At 39.7% G+C, this 20,436-nt stretch overlaps 1 protein-coding gene and 1 long non-coding RNA gene across 4 annotated transcripts in view; both read right to left on the reverse strand.

Moving 5' to 3' along the window:
- The window catches only part of LOC111273656 (uncharacterized), a 48,454-nt gene extending 41,127 nt beyond the window's left edge, over positions 1 to 7,327 (reverse strand). For 2 of the 3 annotated variants that reach the window (XM_022855454.2, XM_022855449.2), the window contains exon 1: positions 7,090 to 7,327. The gene's annotated coding sequence lies outside the window, so the exon portion shown is untranslated. Of the gene's footprint in view, positions 1 to 7,085 lie in introns of all 3 variants that reach the window. The other variant, XM_086973561.1, reaches the window with a different exon arrangement.
- A 4,397-nt stretch (positions 7,328 to 11,724) lies between these two features.
- Positions 11,725 to 13,099, reverse strand: LOC147753818 (uncharacterized). The gene is made up of 2 exons (XR_015316028.1): positions 12,920 to 13,099; positions 11,725 to 12,063 (listed from the first exon to the last, which is right to left on the reverse strand). It is a non-coding gene; the product is annotated as an uncharacterized LOC147753818 (long non-coding RNA).
- Between the last annotated feature and the right edge of the window lie 7,337 nt (positions 13,100 to 20,436).

Here is a 20,436-nt window from a genome sequence, read left to right on the forward strand (position 1 = left end):
AATTATTGGAAACTAACCTCCGCAATCAAATTCAGCGTACGCACCTAGAAATGATAAAAAGGTTAACCTTTTCACTGTATGCTTTGTATATTATTAAGCGGGTTCATACTATTACCGGTACCGTTTTTCTCTTTTCTTAAAAGCTGCGGAATAGGTTCAGAGAAACTCTAATCTTAATGTAATCTAGTGGTACCGTCTTACGGAACACGACGCCCTCTAGCGATCGTCTGAGCACGAAGAAATTTTATCGCGCCACACTTTACCTTTTCAATATCCATCTAATGCCATCAGACTTTTGCATATCGGGTGCTCTTTCACAGCGATGTTAATAACATTCTGAAACGCGAGAGGGAGAGAGTCTCAATCCAAGGTCGTGGATCGAAGATTTTTTTGATCTTCAAAAGGTTAATGTGTAAATTTTCGTTATGGACACCTAGCCCTGTTTCTAGCTATTACCCTCAATAGTGTGGAAGGTTGCCGCTAAACTCGCGACGAGATTGAATCTGGACAATTGAGTTACAATAGGCTTTTGGGGTGAGGCAACGCTTAAACATGAAATAGGCGTTTCATTAAATTGTTCAACTAATAAATAGTACTAGATATAGCGCAATTAGCTGTGATAGCTATCAAAATGAAAAGCATTTGAAGTGCTCTTCATCTGGAGGTCTTCTACAGGTATACGTCGCGTAGTCGTTAATATCTAAGGGAATGCAATAATAATTAAATCTGCTGACGGTGTTGTGCGGAGCATCATCCACCATGATGAAAAGCTTCAGCTATATTGTCGAAGTCTGCTCTCCTGCCTAAAGACTTCAGGCCAAGAGGGCACTTCTGCCCCTTGAACCAGGCCGAGACGAATACCACAATAATAGTAATACCCATGGGTATAATTATCCCGGTTACTCCTAGTGTTTGTGTATCTCTCATCAAGCGGTTTCTTCTACAGATGCCATTCAACGGGGCGTCGTTAAGCGATACAGTACGGGCTTTAAGTGCGTTTAAAACTACGCCAATGCTTGCTTGAGGTGGGAAAACAGCGTCTTGTTGGGTATAAAATCCTATTCCAGGACCTCTAATCGACAGAGCGTAGGGCCAGCTTATTCCAAGGACTTATTCCTTATAAAAAATGGCGCTCCGCTTTAAGACGTCTCAGCTATTAGCGCGGTACTGAAAAATCATACTGATCTAATGGAAAGTAGGGTTTCAAGTAATTCATCAGATGATCTTGGTTTCTGTTTTCAATCGACTAGTGGAGACGATTATGGATGTCTGAACCATTAGCTTCGGTAAGCGATTTGGAGTGTAATGGCTCCAAGACAAATTAAGCTAAGATCGCAAAATCCATTTCTTCGACACTGAACATAATGACTACTGAATCCTTATATTACTACATTTTATTAAGAAATGAAATGGAAATTTACTACAAATGCCGAATGTAAAAAAAAATGTACCACTATTAGCGCCACCAGCAGAAAAAACATAATCGTATATTTTATTTTTTCGTGCAATTTAGCTTCTACCCTGGTTGATACATACCGATTATTTTACTAATATTCGGCAGGTGCATCTATTTTCTGCGCAAAGTAACATCTTGTAAGAACGAAAATGGGCCCGAAAGTGAATGCACTGAATGCCTTTTTTCATTAAAGTTATCCAAAAAAGCGTGTACTATTAAGGATTTGTTTACGTTCTAACTTTTAGAGACGGAACTAACACAAACGATCGATACTGCACTGCATGTATCTATCTCGACATGGAACTTTTAGGCCCAATCCCTTGGTGAAGTTCGATAGCTAAGTGTGCTAAAATAAAATTATGTGATATCATTAAAAATGCACTCAAGACTATGCTAAAAATCGATATTAAATCGACCACTACGAAAGCGAGAGTCTGCTCACGTCTTATCAAGTGGCTGTCGTTGCTGAAAGCGACAGAGCATTATACCGAAATCACGAGTGATAAAAGGCGTTGAAAAACTCGAAAGATTTCGGCCGGAGACGAGAGTGATGGTATTTGGGGTAGTACTGATGAGGCTAACGTCAAATATCGTAGGTGTGCTTTAAGCAAACGAACCTGTTGTTGAGCAAACGCCAATGACGGCTACAGCGATACAACAAAAACCGCGTATGAAGGGGAACAGGGAAAGCGCGTTTCATTGCCGATATCCCTTATTCTGTATGCTTTCCTCAATAACGTATATGTAGAGCATATGCATTCTGGGGGTGCATTGCCGTCGATCGAAGAAACACTGTTAGGCTTCAGGTATTCTGTTTGATTTGTGGAAATCATTCTGTAGTCGGACCATTCCCAGGGACATGAACGAACCGAACACTGAGTTCGTTCTTCGTAAATGGTAGTGATGAGAGACAACGACGTCCGTTTGTTATTGATTTCTATAGGGAAATTATACGATATAGGAGATTATAGGAATAGTACACGTTTGTCCCATAATGAAGAAGTGTTTGTTGGTAGATATAGGTGGTCCTCTTACAGTTTAGGAATTTCAAGTGCTTGTGGTACTTGAAGACCAGCTTGTAGTTTCTATGATCATTATTACTGCATGAACACAACGGCGAGCATGCAGCATCAACACCTTTAGACGCTTTTTTCGTGTCCTGATAGAATAACTCTGCATTAACTTGCACTTCTAATACGCTAATGATGGCGCCTAGTGTTCCAATATCCACGACACAAACTTGAGAGTTAAAGTGCAAATCCTAGTTTGAAGTATGTCTATTTAAGTCTAGAAAGCCTTAATCTATAAAGAAAACATAATGAATCCGTGAATGACTCGTTGTTACTACGACGTAACGCCAGATGTTGCAATTGGTTGAAATATAATGTTAAATTATGCTACTAATCAAAAGCTACTAGATTCAATTGAGCCTAGTTACGTGTATTGATGGAATTCTATCTCAAGTGTATGTGAAGGACCATACTGCTAGTTCATGCACTCCCCTGCATTTGTCTAACCTTTACGTTTTGTTTTGAGAATAACCTCAGATACAATATAACACATGTGTAAATCTCGTGTACGTTCGCACCATTGACTAGCATAGGGGCTACTAGGAATTGATTTCATGCGACGGAATACGAAACTAACAATATTTTAAAAAGTGGAGGAAATTGGCTATTTATCGGATAATAAGTTAAGCATACATCTCAGGAGGTCCTATCCCCTTATCTTTCTTTAGCTGGTCGAAAATAACCACCGTAACCTTCTAACATTGACGCCCGTGGATGGCGTGTCGTGACTTCAATCGGCTATTTAACCACTAAACAGGATGCGACCTGATGTATTCGTATGTCGATTCCGTTAGAAAATTGTTATATCGGTCCTATAGTTTCAATGTATTCCTTGCCTTTTTACCACAACAGAGAATACGTTCGCCCTTTCAGCTCTGCGGATCAGTGCTGCCTGAGAGTGTAATCAGGGCTGCTTCTGACTTTTTGCAACGGTGTCAGTGATAGGCTGCTTAGTTACGTCTTAAGGCTTCGATTGATTATGCGAGAAGCGTTAACTATTGCTGGCCAGCTACCTAATCAGTAAAATATAATGCTATATGTGAAAATATAGCTATCTATATAAAGATCAATAAAGGTCTAGACTTGTGTAGAACAGCCTGCCTCTTTGTATTAACAGCTAAGAAATACTGGGTTCGATTAGACAGTACCCAATTGTTTGCGTTGATTGAAGACCACTGAACTTAAAATAATACATCATTGTTTCTAACGGATTATATCGATGTGTGTAAAAGTGTTTAGCAGAAATCGAGCTAACTGAGGTACATGTGTCACTGGATGCAAATTTTCAATTTAATTATACATGTAGCGCGTAGGGGAACAGTTAGAGCGATAAATGATAATTACTAGTTTATGATGGTAAATTAGAAATGTAAACAAAACTCTGATCCAGAAAGACAGAGCGTTGGCTAAATATTGTGTGCAAGCGATTACCAACCTCGGTGGCAGTTTTTTTTTTCTAATAAAGAAAATCTCAAACAAATACCTAAGTTTTTTAACGTTTTTTGGATGTATGTTTCTTCATGATAACACCTTCTAACATAGAAAAACGATGCTCATTATGATCGATAAAGATGTTGCGTTATTCGATTTAGGTACACTTATAACACTTCTATGACCATCAGGAGACGACGAAAGGGTTGCATCGGCTCGAAAGTTCGCTGGGATAAAATTTGGCTACAAAAGGCGAAACAATAAAACACTTAAAAAGGCGCCAGCAACAACTTCAACAGCTTGAAATGAGGAACGATCTCACAAAACAAGAGCATCTTAGCGCTTGGGGTACTGCTGGGGACGTCTTAATCGCATAAGTGTCTTTTCGTAACAATTCGACTCGTAAAATTGTACCGCCCATGACTTGTTTCCGTCTAGCGGGGTTGGACCAGGTTATACCCCGGGTGACATAGCTGCTGCTGCTGCACGGGCCTTTTACGTGTTATCCAGTGGTACATGGACAAGGGATGCTGGCAGAAGGCCCACGCGTTGCAGCTGAAGTGCGCCAAGGAATGCGCCTCATATGCGGAATAGAGGTTTGAATAGATAGGCAGTCGAGATACGATTTTATCAGATAAAGCTAAGATACTAGTTCAAAGATGACAACTAATAGAATAAAGTAGCACATAACATCTATTTGATGATTCGTTACGATTAACACAACCATTGACACGGCATTTTTAGTTAATTATGACTCGTTATTTGGCCATTGCGGATGTGGTGTCCCAACACACTTGCAAATGGCTATCTGCTCCGGTAGAACATCCCGAGAGGCCCGACTATTGTGTGGCGAAGACTCACTCGTATCACCGGTTTCTCCGTTAGTCCGCCTCTCATTCGTCGAATCGTTCTCTTTGCTATTACTTGGTCCATCAAACTTCGACGAACTATCTTCGAAGGCTTACGGCAAGCCAACATATCCTACACAGCTTTATCTTCCCGTGCCCATTTGCGTATTGAACCACACGCCGAGGACGCTAATGCTCGCCGAAGTCGAAGGACCACGTTAACATCTAAAATGTTCTGCCTTGAAAAATTCACAAGGGAAAAAATTATTTCGAATGAAAAATTAAATAAGACCACCCAGAAGAACCTCATCTGTGCAGTCTCGCACACCACAGGAACCATATTTCGTTGGAAATGCCATTTTACAAAGGGCAGGCTACCCCTGGGACAGTTATGGGCTCGAACTGTGCAGGCTAGGCGAGAGAATACCGGAAATGTTCTGCGGTCCTATGGTCCGCGACAGCTACTGCGTCGCCCACTTCTGCGGATACGATACTAAGAACTCATTTGCTGATTATTCTACGCTGGCAGGATTGTGTCGGCACGTTGTCAACATGATAACAGGCGGGGTGATAGTAGCAATCATCTGTATGTACATACATAAGTAGCTAGGTAAGCGGTTAATGTTGGAAATTCGGGAATTTACTGACAACCGCCGACCTCGTGCGGCACGTATGGTAGGATGGAAGCACTGAGCAAGCTAATCATTTAGCTCGGATTCAACTCTGAAATTGTTTCTGATCGTTGTGTATAGGTCCTATAAGACAAGCTAACTAAGCTGAAATTATCGACAAAACCCCTAATCATTTATACATCGATGTAGATTAGATGTTTTAATAAACACTGTAAGCAAGAGGTTTCCTGCATTTAACATGTGTGTCTATTATAGTCATTGTTAGAGGTGTGTACTCACTGCCAGATACGTTTTTAATACAACAAAAGGATATGCATTAAAGGTTCAATATGGATATATCAGGTTGTTGCGTAGAAAAAGTTCTTCCAACGACCTCTTTGTTCATGCTGGAAGTATATCGCTGACACGCCTTTTTTGCTTTACAGACCTCTGAACTCAGTCATGGTTTGGTGCGGGTCACAAGTGTTACCTTGAGTCCGAACTCTAGAAATGGGAAAATAAAATTTCTGGTGCTTATTATTCGTTTTGCATTGAAATTAGGAAGCCAAGATTAATATTATGTGGACGACAATTGTTCTCTAATTGAAATTGCTGTTCAAAATAGGTTTTCTAAGCTTAGAAATAGCGTCTTAGACCTAGAGAAGACACTTGGCTTGACATGAAAATCTTTTTAAGCCCTTTTCCCAAAAAAAAACTCATTATAAAATCAATTTTGTACATTTTAGCTATACAGTACATACCATACGCAGAACGTTTTCACAATTCTTCCACATTGGATCAATTCGAAATAAATTGTTCCTGCCTTCCACAAAGTCCTCTTTGGAGTCTAAGGTAAGGCCTATATTTCATAATCTGGGCGAAACAATAACAATAGCTTCACTGAATAGGACTAGCGTTCCCGTTAGAGCCAGCGGTCCCTCCACGGGTACATAAAACCCAACTGTGAGCGTATGGAAGATTAGAAGCGCGAAACTGTATATGCATCGACCTGACACGATACACACATGCGTATTAATCCGCCAAGATTCATTCTCCACAGGTAGGAAGGTCAGTTTACTTCATTGGATAACAACTGAATAATAATACCCTAATAATTTCAGAAAGGCACTCAGCGTCCTGCTGCGGATCGAATCTAGCGCCTTAGGCCTTCGAGCCATCACTCTGTTCAACCTCTTACCTCGATTCGAAACGATTTTGAAAGCTAACAAAAAGTAAGTGGCCGAAGGCGTTCCACCAGTGTAAAATATACCTCGCAAAACTTTCCGAAGAGAACAAAATGTGCCGACAATATGCAAACGTCACAAACGAAGTATTGACACAGCAGATCACCACGCTATCTATGATACCGATATATCTCCTTGGTTAAACAGCTATATTAATAATACTATTTTGATATTAATAGTAATAATAATGTCGAGCACGTGGACATTCAGGCCACATGACTCTGCACAGGTAGCCTTCCCGCCTCGGATCGTTTCAGATTTTTCCCATCAGCGAGTCTAAACGAAAGAACAGAAATCCTCCTTACTAAATTAGTTTTTGCCGTTTAGTTTAGTAGTAGTAAAATAACGTAATAGCAATTCGGCACGAAAAACCTCCAACAACTTCGTTTATGGTCAGGCTGTCATCAGAATAAGTGATTCCTTACCTACCTTTTTCAACCAACGCTAAATATAATCCCGTTGAGTTGCTTTGACGCGCAGTTATCGTATAAGTAAGTTGCCTTCCATATCCATTAGAGTAGTATGTAGAGTAGATGGCTATAGAGGTACTATATCCTTGGGTGTAATTTTGCACTAGAGAGGCTCAGATCACCTGCCGACGGCCTTTACCTCTCCAATACTCAACAACTGTAATGCTGTGAGGTTTGTACACCTTTATGGTTGCACTATGTCTGCAGAGATCACAGCATCCCTGGCGCGCCGCACGTGTTACGGTCAACTTAGGTGGAGAGGGTATGGGCCTTTGCGAGAAGGAACGAGCTGCTTAACGTTGGGGGAGAGACAGCCTATGTGGAGGAGGGACACCCTCAACACACAGAATCATTCAACGGTTTAATTCCCTTTTCGAAAGTAATAGGACGCCTCCAAGCCTAAAGAAACCGAAGAGGTTATTATTGCGGTAATTAAAATAGTGGTATTAGTTGTGACATTTGTATTCGTCAATAGGTACGAAAGAAGAAACAACTACCAATTAACCAAAAGAATTCAGCCAAGGCCAATCAGGTGATGTCGCTTGGCACCAATCGATGCATGTTAGCTATTTTCTAAACAATTATATAGGAGAATCGAAAGACCAAGTTGTTCTATTGATAGCAAGATTCCCAAGAAAGGCACGAGTAGTGTCGAATCAGTACCGCCGATAGTGATAATAATAATAACGACAACTTACCAGATCGAAGTAGACACTTTTTGTCACTTTTCGGAAACCGCTGGCAACAGTCTGAAACTATTTTAGTTTCAATTGTCGTTTCAGAGTGTAGGTTATCTACGTTTGCTTTTATAATTCAAAGCTGTAAAAATCTCGAAATGTCGACTTTAAAGAAAAGTCGGTGGGGGGTAGATATAAAGTGGACAGACTTATAATCGAACTAAATAAAGACATTTATGGCTCCGCATCATCTGTTTGTTTAGAACAAATCTAAATTATCGTAACTTTAGACATGCTAAGTAAAAAAAAAAACTTGTTAAAAGAAGTGGCCGCCGAGACGAGGCTCCTTGTCGACTATTTCACCGATCCATTGCAAACTGATCTAACTGCACATAAATATCAACACGTTTTGTTGAAAAATTTCTTGATAGGCTTTACAGATTACTAGAAGTCTTTCATATGAAACAAAATCAGTAGGGTCCGCCGTAGAACAGCACATCGTATCAATTCTAGAAGTAGTTTTCATTCTGCAACTTTAAATGTAATAAAGCCGGTCAATGCCACGATGAACACGAATGTCCATTAAGGCATCTACTAGTATCTAGTAGCCTCCTTTCAAATACAGCCTCACCCCTAAGGCTCTAGTTCCTCAGCGGTCTTGGTAGAAGCATAAATATTAAACGAATAATCACATGGCCATATTTGAACTCAGCTTTGTGCATATCGCGGAGCGCAATTTTTGGTGCCTCATCTTTACCCAGTTCACCTATCAAACGTTTTTAAGTAGAATGCACGTTTTCCCATTATCTCCGTTCGATACATGCGTAGATTGTTCCAAGGTATTTACATATTCACCTGTGCGAAGCTATTTAATGGACTGAATCATCACGCGCCATTAGCAGACGAAATTAGTAAACACTTGCGTTAAACTGTTAGTTTCATAAGCTTCATAACAGCCTAATATGTTTAGAGACAGCCTTAAAAATCAGCGCCTTGTCGGCTCAATTTGGGATTTCTCGAAGTTTTACGAATTCATCTCTACGGTGAACTGAATCCAGAGTAGACGCGTGTCATGTACCCTAAGAACAACTTGCACACCGTTTCAATAGACGGCACCAGGCTCAAACGATGCCGTTTAATAAAGAGAATCGATATGTGCTGCCAGATCTTTCGAATATACATCGATATACGGCAGATGTGATTATCTAATATCCTATATATATATATATATATATATATATATAGGGTTGTTGATATTTTTTACACCAATATTCAAAGAAATATTTTTTGTTACATTTTAAAATAATAACACTAAACTAAATATGCGCCATTTGAATTCATGACCTTCTGCCATCTTTCTAAAAACCCCATAGTTCCACCATTGTATAACTCTGTGGCTTTTTGCCGAAAAAATTGTGACAAGTTACTTTTATGTTCCACTATTAAAACTAAGTGAATTCCATTAAGGAAGCTGTGCAAAAACTGAAACAGATGGTGATAGTCTGACGCTGATCCGCGCTGCACGGAGGTTCCATTAACATTTTCCATTTGTACTCTCTCAACTTTTGCCAGATAGCTAAAGATGCATGTTGGTTCATATTGCTGTGATGGAAGACCACCCCTTTTTTACTCGTTAGGTTCTGGTCGGTTTTTTTCAATGTCTTATGGTTATTGACAGTAGAAGTCCGGCTGGTCATTTTACCATGCGGCAGTAACTCATAATGCACGATGTTTATCTAATTCCATCGAACGCATAGAATCACCTCCTTTGGCGCCAATCTGTACTTGACGCCACAGATTGTAAAGTACATTTTTTAATTTTTTTTATGTGTCCATTATTGTTATATGCAATCTATTATTCATCACTCGTGATTTACCGCTTAAAAAATGGCCCGATTTCGTCGCCTTTCAGTAGAGTTTCGCAGATGGAAATATGATCGAGTAGACTGAGTTAATCGCGTGGGACCCGAAGGCTTTTCCATAGCCAGCACATCAAACAGCTCAAAGCTGTTTCTTATCTAGCTTTTGCAGTAATTTTATAGGTGTATTTCTTAATAGGTCGACCACTGCAAGAAGCATTTTCCACATCGAAATTATCCAAATTTCGAAATCGAAGAGCAACAAAATCATTTTTGGCCTGTTTCTTTGAAAAATGCAAATTTTTCACGGGCCTGAACCGTTCTCGTAACTCTATCGTCGTAGTAAAATGCAAAAATATCGCGAATTTTTACTTCTCTTCAGGCACTTGTTTTTCTTAACTGTGAAAGAAGATTCAACAATGTTAGCGCTACTATTTACTACTATCCGATACCAACTTTCAAATAATACCAACGCCAATTACGCAATCCTACAGACAGGTCTCTTAGTGAGGCCACAACAGAAGGGTCAATAACCTTTCGACAACTTAATATGTATATAACAGATATTTCAATCGTATTTCAGATGCTTTGAATATGCGAGCGGCGCGAAACTAAGTTCTGTTTTAAAATTGGTGAACTTTTCCCTTCTGCTACTGGACGGTGCTCTGGTATTGTAATATAGCCGTACTACCCTAAACCGCCACATGCACGACGACAACGAATCGAACCTCCGTGAACCCAGTATCGATGCTCCATAAAGGGGGTCATCATTAAACAGGTACAGCACTGAACGTATCGTGCATAGATGAGACACCAAAAGCGACACTGACGAAATGGATTCATCGCGATACAGCGGCACAGCCTTACTCATGCATAGAAAAGTATGTTTTTGTAGATTTTTGGCGTACGTGTACACTATCACGTGGCCACTGCTATTAACGCACGTACGTTTACTTTGATAGGAACTGTTGAAGTGTTACATGAGCCCTACGCATTTTCAACTTTGTCTTGATTATATTTCTTCGACTGGTATCAGGAAATTTTATCATCATGTAAAATTTATTGTTATACATGGAAAGGTACGCTTTGTGGGACACGTCTGTTTACAACGTCACGTATATCAACTAATATGTGTCCCATTCTAAAAATGGAAACGTTTTTGTCTATGATTATCCTGTTTCTTAAGTATTATACTGTTACATGTCTTATATCTCTTTATGATTATCAGTTCAGATTATTCTGAACAGATCGCCGTACCAAAACGAGATATTTTGGAAAATGTAAGTACTTGCAACTTGTTGTCACAATTCGCAACCTGCACCAAATGCAGATGTGAGATTAGTTGAATCCTTTTTCCTTAAATCCTACTGATAAGCCTAGGCACTGATTTTTAAAAACTGAATGGAATTATTTTATCATAGATCGACAATAAAAGAGGATGTACAAAACAGACCATATTTAAATTTGTATACTCAGTAAATATACGAGTCCAGTAAAGAAAAATATTATAGTACAAAAGGTACAATTACAAAGTCTAAAACTAATTAGACTTTGTATTCAATTTAACCAGGAAAAAAACTGTTATCATTTCGGGATATTTGACTTTTTTTTTTATAAAAATCACCTCATAATGGCTAAAGCGTGTCGGGTAAATATGGACAGTAAGTTACTCTTTCTAAAATGGAATAGATTAGTTCAAATTCTTATTATTAAATTATTTAATAAGCTAACAATATATCAGCCATATAATTTAAGCCATATATTTCTTTACACCCTACCAAAAACGCACTTTTTGTTTACTCCCTATATCGCACTCTTCTTTCAGTCCTTTTTTATTTACCTCCAAAACATACCGTTAAGTGTTCAAACTGAAGTTTGCCAATAGAAGTGATTATGATTTCTAATGATAATGCAGCTACACTAATCTGGTCGATGCGTTGAAACGCTACAACGATTTAATAGGGGTTAAGAATTTTGTTTTTGTTCAAGTGATGCGTTTTCCAATAAGAAAAAAGAATCTCACATCAGAGAAACCTCACGCAAACAAGTTGACCTATATGCTCTATATAATTACTTCAGACCTGTTTATTTATTTAAACTTATAGGGCATAAAAATTGAAGCTGCGCCGATAGTAAAGGCACAGTTTCTTTAGGGCTGCGGTTGGCTTCTATTGACAGCGACCGACACCTATATGCGCCAGTCGTCGTAATTTGTTGTCTTTCTATTTACTGTTCATCTGCCACTCCATATTTGACTTCGGCCGAACGAGCGATACGAAGAAGGGTTTGGGCATGTCGAGAAGACCTTCTGACTTCGCGGAGACCTGGTAAAGGGATGAAAAGCAAGACGACGTTCGGAAGACTATCTCGGCGTTTATTAGTTATTCCTCTGGAACACTAAGTAGAAATGATGTTTTCATTGCAGATCATTAGAACCATAACACCACTGGCCCCATGAACAGTTTCGTAATGTACATGGTCTTCCAATACACAAAAACAGAATGCAGTTCGTTGAGCTATCTTAGACCTTGCCGTCCTCATTGGACTATTCCTTGTGTCGGTTTATCTGTTACTTCCCTACCTACCTACCTACCTACCTACCTACCTACCTACCTACCTACCTACCTACCTACCTACCTACCTACCTACCCACCCACCTACCTACCCACCCACCCACCTACCTACCCACCTACCTACCCACCTACCTACCTACCTACCTACCCACCTACCCACCTACCCACCTACCTAAAATAAAAACATGTATCACTGACAAGCATCAGCGCAAAAAGGCGTTACGCTCACATATAAGAATACTTGTGGAATTGGTTTGTTGCAAGTATTTCTAAAACGGCAACTTCTAGCGAAAAAGGTGGGAGAGCATACATTATGGACAAGCTCGCGGCACTTGTGGTAACGATCAGAGATGTTTTAACTGCTACAACTTTGAATCTTTTTTTGTAGGGAAACGGGATCTTAAACGCACATTTTAGCCATATCTTTTTCATTCTGCACAAACAACGCTCCTACACCTTTCCTTTAAGGCTGATGTTTTTATATAAAATCCTTTTTTTTTTTACCAACAATCTGCTCGCTCCGCCTGAAATTATTATGGCTGAAACACCCTACAACAACAGCAGTTCCCTGCCAGCGCACAACATAGCTTCATACAGGATAGCATCGGCAGCAGCTCCATGCGCAGCGAATTGCTCGAAGCTATGTTCTATCAAACTATATATATTTAATCAAAATATACCTGGCTGTTTTTTGGCGTCTGTGAGGTCTTTGCATTTTGCTCTAGCGATGAAGTTATATACGATATAATCGTTGCATGCACGTGTGGACTCAGCCTCAGAATAGCGTATACATTTGTCTAGTTAAACGCGTTTCACCGACGTTCGATGACGGGGCCCAAGCACCGGGAGCATGCTTTTCTGAACAAGGGATCAAATATAGCCAATTAGAACTTATCATACCTGGAACTTACTTTCGAAGAAGCTCGAATTTAGGAATAGAAAACAAATAGCATATATAGGAAACCTTAACTCGTTCCAAATACGTTCAAAGATCGTGTAATGGCCCTAGCTAACGATGCAGAGATTTGCAAAGGGTGCGCTAATCGTTGATCGAAAGTTAAGTATTTTATTCAGCTGTTATATGTATTTGTTTGTTGAAACGAAGATACATCCTCCAGCCATTCTTGTATTCTTGGCGCCCATGGTAAAAAAAGTATAAAATCTCGCTATATGAGGTCTCGAAAATAACGAGCTCACTAGTACCCTGGGTACTTCTTGGACCACATGTTGCGTATGATAACTAATTGGCCCCATGATTGTATCCATGTATATGCGACCAGTTTGGCGCGGCTTCTTCATTGTATATACACACCTTTTGCTTATAAACTCTCGCAGCGTATTGATCCACTTGGGCTTTAAAGGAACTAGTGGGGTTACCGACACGTCTATCTTCTGGGTGACGATGTATTCTAGCGTGTACAGAAGGTTTATTCAAACTTTGCATAATCCGTTGAATGGAGTGTACCACGATCATTGGCATTGGCCATGATTACGGGGGTGTATTTGATCGACTAGAATTTTTTAAGCATACTTCAAAATTTCTTCACTCTAGTGATGTTCTCCGCATCTCCTTTTAGGCAGGTAAATGGTTGCTATATTTTTCAGTTCAGCTTCGTGAGCTGAGACAGCTAGATAGATTTACGTAATCTATTTTTTAATATAAATATAATAATATTTCCCTTATGTAGCTCAAGTAACCAGCTTTCATGGGCTCATAGCCGAAAGCAGTAACTTACAACAAGTGACCGAACTTTGTTTACTACTTGGCCCACTCGTTCTAGCGGAATGCCTTAACTGTACAGAAGGACGACGAATTATACTTTACTCACCAATTGGTCAATTCAATATCGCATATATTTTTGTTGAGAAATAAACATCTTCAGTATTATAGTGCTAATTAAATCACTGAATTGTACCGTATTATTTACAAGAACATCTGTAAGTCAAATAATTGGTTTTAAACGTATAAAAGTTATAGCAACAATAGTCTGTACATATTTTTTAACTTCGAGTAAATATACAATGGCTCAGCAATTCACTCGGAATTAAACAAGTTTATTGAAGCTTGTATTTGCAGGGATCTTACAACTTTCGACTAGTTCTTAGCCCTCTAAGCTTATATTAGATGCCAACTTGAAGAACCCCGAAGAAATGTTTAATTTTTAAATCTACAGAATAGGTTTCCTTTTTCTAAAATGTAATCTATAGAAAAGCATTTACGCTTCAAATACCCATGACACAGCGAAAAGGACAACAAGCATAAGTTCTTTCAATAGAAGCGTTTTTAGGTATCAGCCATAGTTATCGTCCGTTAGAATGCAAGCCTGAGTTCGTTAAACAGAGAGAACTATACATTTTAAAGTTGTTTTATCGGGATTCGTTCCAATTTCATCGGCCGTATAAGTAAACATTCATTTCGAATGAGCTATACCTCTTTACACAGGACCTTTTCCAGTGTCTGGCTCTAAAATATACAACTCCAAGCTCCTGATTGAGCAACATTAAAGGTGAGCCTTCCAACTTTGACGCGAGTTCGCAGGAGGACACGTTTCCGAAACAAGAAGTTCGCGCAACACGTAAGCTTTGTTTATAACGCTGATTTGCACGGATGGCTGAACTGTTAAGATAAGGATTATCTCATGTTATACATGTTTGCTAATTTCTATTTGTTTTAGCAGTACATTTGGACGCGCTGAAGCGTTCTTCGAAACTAATTTAAAGCGACAATTGATGAAACAGCTCATTCGTAGATCGGGCCAGGTTTTGCCTTCGGATAACAAAAGCTCATTGTTGCCATAACATGTCCTGATCTTCTACAAGGCAGACAAAATTAATGGTCAGGCCAATAAATCAAAAAATTCTGTCTGGAATCGTAGATAGTAATTTACGCCACAGATACTCTAGCGAACGATTGATAGGGTAGAAAAGGGGAATAACAAAACCTAGTAAAGGGATGACGGAAATAGGAACGCTAATGGTTATTTATATACAATAATGGATATAATTAATATGAATATAATCATTATGATGAAATTTTTCTAGATCCGTTTGTCCATGACAATGGTGTCAGAACACTCACTATTTAGACCTATAGACACTCAACGCAGCCGCAAACGGTTCGTGATGCTCAGACACTCATTAAAGCGCACACCTTTGTAGCTACTGATCTCCTTACATGTATTGGCAACGTGTGCTTTCACGTGTATCTCGAATATCGCCCAAGAACTTGGTCCTTCACATAACCTCGAAAGAAAAAGTCCATTGAGGTAGGGTCTGGCGCAATGCAACCTACCCTGTTATTCACTTATGGGCTGATTAAGAAATACACGTACAGATGGAATATAGTGCGAGTATGTACGCGCATACAATCCGTGTATCTCGGGTAGTTTACTTCCTTCATTTAGGGACCGTTTACGTGGTAGTAAACGGCAGCGAGCAGTTACGCGACGCTGCGGATAGCTAAATGTATTACAAGTCGGTATTTGCTTTTTTCGCCTATAGCTATCGATTAATATATTTATTTCTGTTTACACCATAACTGCAAGTCTGAAATTTAGTCTAAAATCAGAAATCGTTACGAGCTTTAAGTCGAGAATCGAAGCAAGAGTAATAATAATAATTGTCCAATCGAAATGAAGCGAAAGTACCGTCGAGTCCGGGACTCTCAGTTTTCTCTTGTCGATTTATTTTTTCCATGTAAACTGTATGTTAGTGAACTCAATTTATCGCATAGGGGGCGTAGGTGATGTTATTTTCAGAGATGGCGCTGTGTCAAAATATGGACGTTAACAACTCTGGCAGGTTGGGCTGGGCTGGGGTAAAATGGGCTCCATCTTTTGTCAATTATCCGCATTGATTCTTTATAGAAACCTACTTTCAGTTACACTCCGCAAGTGTCAACTAAATGGCTATGCGAATAAATGAAGTTATCACATCTGAGGCTCCAAGAACCCAAGAGCAAGCAACCATATTATTTAAAAAAAGTCACTGTGTGATGTGACTTATGGAGCAAACTCTCGCTGGTCCTGTTTCCTTTAAAAATTATAGTAGGATGGCAGCCTTCGTCGATGGCGAGGTACATCGTGGCATATTGTTTTATTTCTCGAAATAAAAGCATATCGCGACGCAAACGAACAGTCCCAGGTCACCTGGCCTAGATGTGCGACGACGACGACGACGACACTGAACAGTTGTCCCGATTCCCTCTATAGTTCCGTGTTTAACAATTTGGAAAGCAAGGTCTAGAAACTAACGCTAAAAATAGTCCGTAGCTTAAAACATTATAATCGTGAAGTAACAGCGAATAATGCAGGACCGTCGTTCAGAAGTACAAAAGATGCATAAAGTTACGCTGGCAGTCCCTGAAGGGACACTTGGTGGACATTAGTCCCCATGAGTAGTGCCGCTTAAGCCATCTGGACTGGACTAACGTCGCCTTAAAAAAAAACACGCCCAAAAAGTCGCTTCTGTTTTTCATTTCAGGGACACTTAATAAACTGGGCACTTTTAGACTACCCTATACCCGGGTAACAAAATATCTTGAAATGAACTACGTATACACCAAGAGGCTTTCTTTCTAAATGTGGCTCAAATGAAACAGTTTAAAAAATCTCTTTTCATAATACGCTGTACACTTCAGTTCATTATGCAGCTGAGACATAGCATCAAGTTGGTCGAATTGGTGATATCGTGCAACTTATGAGACGTCAGTTAAAGTTATTCGAACGAACGACAACAACGTCTGCGTTGTTATTGGAACAAGAGAAGAGGGCAGAGTCAGGTTATGAAGTTGCTAGGAGCTGTCACGCTTCAATAAGAAAACAGTTTGAAAAACGCGGCTTCGAGAAACGCGAAGCGTCGGGAACAAGCGTCTGCGTGGCGCCATTCGCTGGTCAAAGACTTGTTTGCAGCTCGTTCAACGATATAATCCTATTAATACGTTGACAAAATAATAGACGTTTGTGCTGTTCCATTGCCTATCTCCTTGAAGTCTAGTTGTCGTTGAGCTATCCATCTTGTACATGTGCATAGGGTCTAAGATATACCTATAACTAAATTCGTATCTAATGGTTGCAGTGACAAGTTTCGTTAACAATTTGTTGTTATCATAACATCGTCTTGCAGAAATGGTACAACTTGAAGAATCGGATAGTTTTGATTGAACTTTGTGCTCTATTTTGGATCGTTTATACCAATGGGCGCTACAGTGTAGTACCTTTCTAAAACACTAAAGGGTCTTAGTTGCTATATACGTCATTGTTTTTTCGAGATTTAGAGCAATGACTTTTTTGCATTTATATTCAATTCATACGATCTGAACTCATATTTGTACCGCTAGCATTCATACCTTTTGTCCTCTTCATTTGTGCAAGCTGTCGTCGTTCGAAAGTACGTCTAGATAGTAATCTTTATAGTGAAATTGGCCAGAAATTAAAAAAAAACGGGCAAAATGCACCTTGCCAAAGACGGAACGTCTATATTTTACCCCTGACCATTTGTGTGTGGCCGTCGGTAGAATTTTCTTTGTTGCCATGTTGAGAAAAAAATACCCTCCCTGGACATTTACAGACATGCAGACGGTAGCTCATACCAATACTGAAGGCTACTTAGACCCACTTCTGATGGATTATTTACTTTCCGATGCCATTGTCAGTGGTGTTTACTTCCGATGAAAGCAAGGGAATCCGGCATTGATGGCGGTATTGATACGGGGTCTTTAAGCAATTGATCGACGTCTTCCTCGATGTCTCGTTCATCAAGAGACAATGACACAATTCGAACAGTTATATAAACAACACGTTCGATATATATGTATGATTAACGATAATATATAATATACAGAAATGTATCAGAAATATACAGAAAAACATTGGGCGCTCTATAGTTCGAACCTTCGAAGGTCTATAGTTCGAACCTTCGACGGTCTATAGTTCGAAGGCGCGGTAGGTGTAGAGCTAATATCGCTTGCGTATTGAAATATGGACATATGCTACATCGTAACGCCCAAAGGAAAGTTGGTGTTAAAACAATCAGTAGTGCTACACGAATCGTATCAAATACATTGATAGCAGGCGCAAACGTTATAATGGCTAAACATCCTCCGCCGGTCACATGCAATTTGTTATACCGACCACATAACGTTATCTCAGAAAATTTTAGGCCTGAAAATACATATCTGTACTCTCGTTTTAATAAGCAAATAGGTGTTTTTTTTTTAATAGGAAAATAGCCTAAACTTTGTATTAGGTTTCGTAGCTCCAACTGCGGTACACGAATATGAAGTCTTAGAAGTCGTTTTAGAAGTCTTTAAGTTTATCTCACAGTGCTCAATAAGCCACATGACTAGCCCAGTCATATTTTTTTACTCCGCCCATCGCCGTAGATGAGATTAATGGCTGAGGTGATAGTGAGCGAGGAAAGCCTGACGACACATAGTTTTGCCTGTATGACTTACTGAACAATGACCTCGGTCCCTTTCTCCCTTTTTCCCTTTCTCAATTAGACCACCTAGGTTAATAAAATGTCCAGGCTAATGTATAGATGCATGGGTAAGAAGGACATCTACCAACCGAATTTCAAATTGCCAATGCTTCGAATAATCCTTTTTCCTGAAAAATGTAAATCCGAGCGGTCCAGTTACAGTCCAGCGGACGTATGCATGAGAATAAGCGCGGAGACGGAGATATGCCTTGGGAATAGACGTGTTGAAAGAAATCTAACAAGATATTCTAGTATTATATAGATGTCTAGGATGTGCAGTTATTTTCACAACTGCGGCCCTCGAGAGCCCCGATACAAAGTTTGCGCAAATGCTCGTTTTACGTTCTAAACGATCTTGTTTCCTGCGTGTGATTGTTTACACCCCACAATGTTGAGTATCGTGGCTAGTTAGAACATGGTGTACGCATCTCGACATAGGTCACTATACTATCGATATAGATACGCATAACAGCTCAAACGCTTGTTGGATTGAAAAAAATCGTTGTGAGAGGCAGCAGAACTTTACCAATGCATGATCTATTATAAAGGACAGCGGAATCCTGCTTGTGAAGTATATTATCACCAAGAAGTTGGTTTGTTTGATAGTCTTTCGCACGCTGCTTCAAGCGTGATAGAGCTTTTACTCGGACAGACGCCCTCGAAATTTTACGAAATACGAATATATTATTACTACTGCTACGTAATTAATAATTAGAGTACGAAGATCTTACGTTACATTCTATTCGTTGTGGCCGGTTGCACTATATTCATTGCTAGGACGATTTTGCATTTTCACACAATTAAAGTAAGTTCCGTCTAACGATAATTTCCACTTGCCTATTGCTAGCTCGCTTCGTATTGGTTTTGCTATTTACAAAATTGCAAATACGAGGTATAGACATGTGCCTAAAACGTTTCTATTGCTTTTACCGTTAAGCCTACAATTGTACAATAAAACCGTTACTTGACTGAGCTGGACAATGGTAACTCTCAAGGCAATGTTTTTTGTCAACAACTGCTGATGGCAACAGCTGTCGGTGCTATTCGCTTTTACGGCACTCCCCAGCCTTTACCCCAATACATGCAGGAAGATCTACAATAAAACTGTCGATTTCCTCACTAACAGAACCAAGGGTTTCCGATGCAACTGGCAAAAAATCGGATCGAGTCTTTCAAGCACTGTGTGCACGTTATTTCTCTAGATCCGCGTCTTCTGCCGTCTAACTTAATGTGATTGCATTATACGGCGAGTGCGAGTTGTTCACGCGATGTTGTAGTATTCGAGCCGAGGGCTTCCCACGAGACCATAGTGGTAGGTGTGCTTAGGCTATCGGACCCTTTATCATCCGCAAACTCAACTGGTGGAAGGTTCATGACAGCAGGCATTTGCTCTCCAAAGTACTCTTTTGATCCTTGCCTTAAGCTTCGCATGTCCCAATTGCTTTTCTGCGACTCAAAAGGTGCAATCCATCTGCGTCGAGGGTTCCTTCTCAATCTAGACATGCAAAGGGCGCACATATCGGCGCACCGGTTCTCAATACGGGGACTATGAAATATTCAACCATATTTTCCAAAAAAAATATTCCCTAGGTAGGAAAATTGCTTTTTTTACTTGAAGATTTTTTCTTCGTTACTTAATGCTGTAAATGCTCCAATATCTATTTAGCATTTTCTATACCATTTGGTCCAATCGAAATGCGCTGGACACAATATAGCT

The sequence above is a fragment of the Varroa jacobsoni genome, unplaced genomic scaffold (genome assembly GCF_002532875.2).
Source record: "Varroa jacobsoni isolate VJ856 unplaced genomic scaffold, vjacob_1.0 scaffold_209, whole genome shotgun sequence".
In the NCBI taxonomy this organism is placed as follows: Eukaryota; Metazoa; Arthropoda; class Arachnida; order Mesostigmata; family Varroidae; genus Varroa; species Varroa jacobsoni.